The 6,618-nt window shown below is 38.9% G+C and overlaps 1 non-coding gene across 1 annotated transcript; it reads left to right on the forward strand.

Moving 5' to 3' along the window:
- The first annotated feature begins 943 nt into the window (after positions 1 to 943).
- LOC113019803 (U6 spliceosomal RNA) lies at positions 944 to 1,049 on the forward strand. The gene has a single exon (XR_003272110.1). It is a non-coding gene; the product is annotated as a U6 spliceosomal RNA (small nuclear RNA).
- The last annotated feature ends 5,569 nt before the right edge of the window (positions 1,050 to 6,618 follow it).

Here is a 6,618-nt window from a genome sequence, read left to right on the forward strand (position 1 = left end):
ACGAGAGAGGCACCGGTGAGGACATGTTAAACCCTACAGTGAAGGATGTGGACATGTGAATGTGAGGGGGGACCAGTGAACACAGTCACAATCAGGGAGTGTGACCACATACCCGCAGAAACATCTGACTTTTTTTCTGTTATTGAATTCAATAACACATGTCTGCAACCAAAAAACTGCATAGGATTTTTTGACTGCTCCTTATAGATTTATAATCACTGAAACCTGGAAAAATATTTTTTAAATTCCATCAAGTCAGGTTTTCATGCTTTTAGTTTACTTAAGCGTATAATTTCCCTTTTTAATCTGGTATCCTATACTAGAGTCAAAAAACCATATCTAGTAATAATTTCTTATATTAATGTAATATTTCTAAGAGTGAGAATCAAGAGAAATAAAGCGAAAGCGTGTTTGGAGGAGCTACAAAGAGAAGAAGAAAAGGTTTCACAGACAAAAAGTGGTAAATATATTGTGAAGGAATAGTTTTTTGTTTCTTTCTTTAATTATAAGAAAAATGATACATAGTTAATTGTAACAAAATATAGATTTTTTTCATCGCTGTTGTCCTTTTTTGCAAAAAAAGACTGTACATGATGGAGGAAAATTGAATTCAGCACCCTAAAAAACATGAAATTTAACAAAAATATCCCATGCGGCTGAAAAACTTTTTTTTTTCCAGACCTGTGTAATCGATCGCACTCGCAAGGAGTGGGAAATTTCAACCTTCATTTCACTACCTGGGAACGCATCCTCATTTAGATTTGACGGGGTGAATGAGAATTGTGAACAGCTGCGGTTTAAGGCCTTCAAGATCTCCACGTTTATAAAAATAATACTAATGTAAGCTCAAAAAAACACTCTTTTAGCCATCACTACACATGATGCAGTAATTCAACAACTTTTTGCATGATCATGTCCCACAACAGTATATACAGTAGTATATGTGTTACTTCGGTAGCACATATACTAAAATTGGAACAATACAGAGAAGATTAGCATGGCGCCTACGCGAGGATGACACGCAAATTTGTGAAGCGCTCCTCATGTTTAGCTTATGGCCATACGACCCTTAGCACGCCCGAGAATGGTATCTGGGCAGCATGGTTGCACGGTGGTTAGCACTGTTGCCTCACAGTAAGAAGGTTCTGCATTCAATTCTACCATCAGCCTGTGTGGAGTGTGCATGTTCGCCCTGTGTTTGTGTGGGTTCTACCTGGATCCTCCCAATGACATGCACTTATTGGGTTTAGGTTAATTAGAAACTCTAAATTGCCCGTGGGAGTGAATGTGAATGGTTGTCTGTGTATATGTGTTTGCTCTGCGACAGAGTGGCGAGCTGTCTAGGGTGTATCCTGCCTGTTGCCCTAAAACTGCTGGGACAGGTCCCGTGACCCTGAAAAAGATAAGCGGAAGCGAATGGATGGAGTCATAAGAGGTTATTGGTATATTTTAAAATATATATAGAGAATCATAGGATTAACCCTTCTCCTTTGGAAAAGACCCACTTGTAGTCTTTGCTGGTACAGAACTCTCCCAGCTCATTATTCTTAGAGGCTCATGTTGCTCTTGCAGACGATTTTGACCAGATTGCATAGTTAGTTGGAAACTCCAAAGGTTGCGATTATCAAACCTCTTGAATTAAAGCTGAAAGTCTGCACAGACTCACATCATGACTGTTTGGTTTAAAATCCACTGTGCTGGTCACTGGTCCCAGTGACTCGTGAGGTCAGAGCGTGACAGAGTCGCATCTGTAAATCAAACAATCCAGCGATTTCCTCGCTTCATAATCTGCTTAAAAGACATTAACAGATTGCTGCTATCAGCATGAGGTCTCGGGCATTAATGGAAAACGATATGATGTGTGTGTTTGTACCAAAAGCATCTGTGCCATCATCACATAACTAATGACAGGCTATGGATAACATTCTCAAATGTCACCTGGGGACAAAACCAAATTACTCATAATTATTTTTGTCAAATTACCCACCCGGGATCTGCACCCCAGGAAATAACCAACCACAGATGAAGAATTACACAAACCTCTGTTGAGAAAGTTCAAGAGAGATTACATGAAGAAACTTAAAGAAGTTAAAATAGTGCAAATGTGTTAACCGAGTATTTTACAATATAAATAATAGTCAGTGTGTCTGATCGCTTAACATTATGGAAAAGCACGAAAGCAAAAGAGAAAGTAAGTGAGAAAAAGAAAGGGAAAGCAACCGGGAAAGACAAGAAAGCAAAAGTAAGAGAGCAGGGAAATATTCAAGCTAGAAAATAGAGAAAGCTCCACATTAAGAACAAGCTGACATTAACAGACATGAAGGTGAACTATTCAATTTCATCAGCCTCGTGCTGTTCGGTGGTCTTTTGGTAAATGGAAGAAGTTTGTAGATTTAGATTAGTACTAGTTTTCTGAAGTAAACCTAGAATAAACCCAGTTCAAAGTTCGTTTAGGTTAATACTGCCATAACAATAATGATGAAGTAAAGCTGGTGTATGAAACTCCAAGCAGTAACTTTTTCTCTCCTCAAAGCGAGGCTGTATGTAATCTGCTCCATTTGTTTGGTTGTTAGCAGTGTTGTGTGCACAAGTTGAAGATATCACATAAAAAAAAAAATGTGTGGAGGGTTTATAATAAAGGGGTCCTAAAATATGTGTATTTATTTCTCTTCATTCATCTCTTACATGTTGTCAAACGTCTTTTACCAATAGATCAGCAAGAATCTGTGTTGCTTAGGCTTCGAGGTTGACCTCTGACCTTTCCACATGCAGAAAACAGAACTGACTTTGTTGCTGTGACTTGGATAAAGAACTTGACTGAGATGTGGCTGCAAGGTTAGCACCAGTTTTAATCTGACATTCATCACGAGAGCGTACCGACGCTGACAGAATCCAACATCAGCTTCTTATCAGAGCAGCAGTGGGGCGGGTCTGTAGCGGCCTGGCTGTAAACGCTGTCCTGTGGTGCCCTCTGTTGGATTAAACGCGTGTTGCAGCTGATGTTAAAGCCTGCCGTGCTCTGTTAGACTGCAGACTAGTCACAGGGAAACACAAGCACTGTTTTATCCTTATAAAAATGATGCACACATAATCAAAGAACAGCACGTGGTAGCATTTTAAAAGTAATGTTTTATTTCATGCTAAAGCTTTAAGATCAATCAATATAAACCCCGAGAACATAAACGGTAATAAATAAAGCAAATCAGTCAGCATAGAGAGAAATGAAAACTTGCTTTTTCTTTTTAAAGAGAGAAAGAAAAAAATAGAGAAAGAACTCAAGTAATAAGAGATATGAAATTCAATTTCTCAAACTGTGGACTGACTCGCTGCAGATGCTTATCTCAGTGCCTGAGCATAGAGCACACTACATCTGCTTAGATAACAGTGAAGGGTGACTGATCTCAAGTAGGGAACAAATTAGAAAGATATGGAAGATACATTCAAAAGTTTTAATAGTTTTAATAACCAAAAGTTTTTCTTTTAATTAAGAGAATAGCAAAGAGAAGACAGTGATGTGTTCAGGTGTTTCATTCCTGGAGAGCAGATAGTGACTCAATCCCTCGTTTTTTACATCGACAATAAATCTACACACAGGCCGTTTGATTCGGGGGTGTTGTTTGCATATCTATGAATCAATACTAATACCCCAAAGATTTTATGTGTACAATTCAACAATTCAGGTAAAAACATTGATTGTTTCCAGTGTCTAGTAATCTCTAACTAGGCCTGTTAAGGTGTGACACGTTTTAAACTTCCAACACTCTCAGTTGGACGTCGAACGTACCGTTAACACATCTCTACGCTCCAATAAATAAACGCTGTGATCAAATCTTGTCTGGGCAGCCATAATCCGGCCCATCTTGGAGAAAGTGCTGAAAACCCAGTCCACCTTAACAGCTGAATACACACCATGCTGAGACATTCTGTACAGCCTCGACAACACACTTTGGTTTTCCTCAGGCTCACACACACACACACGCACACATATTATTTACTTTTAAAAATCATTCAGTAGTAAGTACACAATAGCTGACAGTGTAACACAGGACACCTGAAACATTCTAACCAGTAGTTTAAAATCAACCACCACCCTGATTTTTAAGGAGACTTGTACCCACTCGTGTGCTTGTTGTGTTTTGTACCCAACACTGAAAGCAGCATTGCAGTGTCGGGTCAACTAATTGAATCAAAATTTAGCCATGCAGTCTCAAATTCACTTAAGCAAAACAAACTCTCTCTAAATCCATGTAAGTGGAAGTGATCTGGATTTGCTTCTCGCTTCTGCTGCAGCGGCTTGTAATCAAATCAGCGAAGTGGCGCTGCAGGAGAGCGTCTGCTAACAGAGTAAACAGTGTGCTGGAGTGATACCAAGTATAAAGAGCTTTGTGTGTGTGTGTGTGTGTGTTTGGACCAGCAAGTTGCCAGAAGAAGTGGGATGAAGTTAAAAGGCCAACTTCAAATCACCTGCACCCACGGAGGGGGGAAATTACACAGTCACCATTTGGGTGTCTGTCTGCACCCTGCTGTAAGGTTCGTCTCTCAGTGAACACACACGTCGGCGCATATACAAGCACATGAAGCTCATTAAAAAAAAGACTAGTCAAGCGGAGGAGACGCGACAATTACCAGAAGCAGTCAAGTCAAAAATAGCCTCCAAAATAGACACTAAACTGTGTGTTTCCCCTACAGTACGTGAATGGATGTGCTTACACAATGTTTAAAACGAAGAGATGTACTGGAGTATGTAGACTTAGTGGTGGCTGTAGTACACAATAGCGCCAAAAAAGAATTATCTATTTCTGCGTCCAAATTCTCCTTCGGTTCCCAAAAGTAAACAGCTTTTAGGCAGCTTTGAGGGTTAAAACGGCCCAAATTCATTCAACTCCAATTAACTGTGTACAATCATGTGTAGCATCCAGGCGGTCATTAAAAAGATGACGTCCAAAGTTTAGTGAAGTTAGCTAGCTAGCTAGCTACTTGATGAAGTGTTCATAAAGTATACAAAAGCTATAACTTTAAACAAAAAGGAGTGTTAGTGAAGTCAGGCTGGCTGACTACAGAAGTGTTGTTATGCGAATATCAACACAGCAGCAAAGGCAATGAATTAGATATGCTTTGGGGTGAGTACTTTTTATCCATAAAGTACAGAGGGGTACTTTATGGAGAAGTACAGCAGCGAGACGAGTGCCGTCATGCACAAAACTGACTAAATGGACCTGGAAACAGGGTCCATATGTCATCACACAACAAGCAGAGTATAGTTGCTGCTTTATAGTTACCTTTTGTATTCTCAGTTTTCCTAATCCCCTTTTAAAGTGCCTACCATAGCACTCAAAAGTCAAAACTGAAAAGCTTAAAGTTTTATGGATTTATCTAGAACTTACAGTGATAACTTAGCAGTACCAGCAATTTCTTAAATTCTTGAACTGCTTGAATTTTAGTTTATTCTCACACCAGCAAGTGAAATGGCAAAGCTGAGCCACATCTTTGACAATAGCTTAGCTGACTGACAGTCTCCCTCTCATTCTTTTTACATTATTTTACTCTTTTTGACTTGAGAAAGGTAATGCTACAGATGCTAGCTGTGTGCCAGCTGTCTTAAATTAACAGTTAACAGATGCTTTTAGTTTTTAAGAAAAAAAAGCTTCCTTTTTTATAATCAAACAGTAGTTCATAATGTACATACTGGTTTCAGTACCATAGTGAAGTAACTGTTGTGGCTCTGGAAGAGGCAGTGTACTACTGTAGCCAGCACGCTAACAGCTAAAAGCAAGCACCCAAGGCATGCTAGCACTAGTCAGTTACAATAGCTCACCCAGGTTCTTTCTCCTTTCTTCTCACTGTGTTGTTTTTCTTTGTGGGATATCATTTGATGCGCTTCAGTTCTACTAAAGCGGAGGGAAAAAATGGCTTCTAACAACTTGCTAACAGTCAGTCAGTAAGCAAGAAATCGAGCGCTAATGAGATAAAACGTCTGGCACACTTTAGCTATTGACTCCTTTCTCATTATCGTTTGCATGAACAGTTTTCACTGTGACAGAGGAATAAAATTAGAGGTGCAAAACAACTAAAGAGCTGCATAGCTCCCCTAAATCAACTTGAAACATTATCATTGCACTAATATGACTTATAGGAGTTTCATGGTAATATCACTGCATGAAAACTGACAGTCGTCAGCTTTACTTTTATATTGGTATTGGAAAAAATTAAATTGCCTTTCTTTGCCGATTACCTACCAGAACTTAAATGTTTTTCATTCATTTATTACATTTATTTTAAAGGCCCTGCTCCCTTTTCCCTACTCCTAGTTTCTTCTAATTATATATAGCTTTATGAGTTTTAAATCATAAACATTTTAGACTCAAACTTATAATTTCATATTTTGAAACCATTACTTTCTCAAACTGTCACCGTGCTCCGATAATCTTGTTCTGCTGCAAGTTTTGCACTTTGTATTTGATCCACTTTTTACACACATTTTAACTATAATTTTAGGGTCACTTTTACCATTTTACATGCCGGTGTGAGACTTTCAAAGGATAAAAGGCAAACAAACATTCTGACCGTGTGGAGTACGATGTCGACACATGTTAAAACGTGTTTGTTCTGCTCAAACGT

This window comes from Astatotilapia calliptera, chromosome 3 (assembly GCF_900246225.1).
Source record: "Astatotilapia calliptera chromosome 3, fAstCal1.2, whole genome shotgun sequence".
Classification (NCBI taxonomy): domain Eukaryota; kingdom Metazoa; phylum Chordata; class Actinopteri; order Cichliformes; family Cichlidae; genus Astatotilapia; species Astatotilapia calliptera.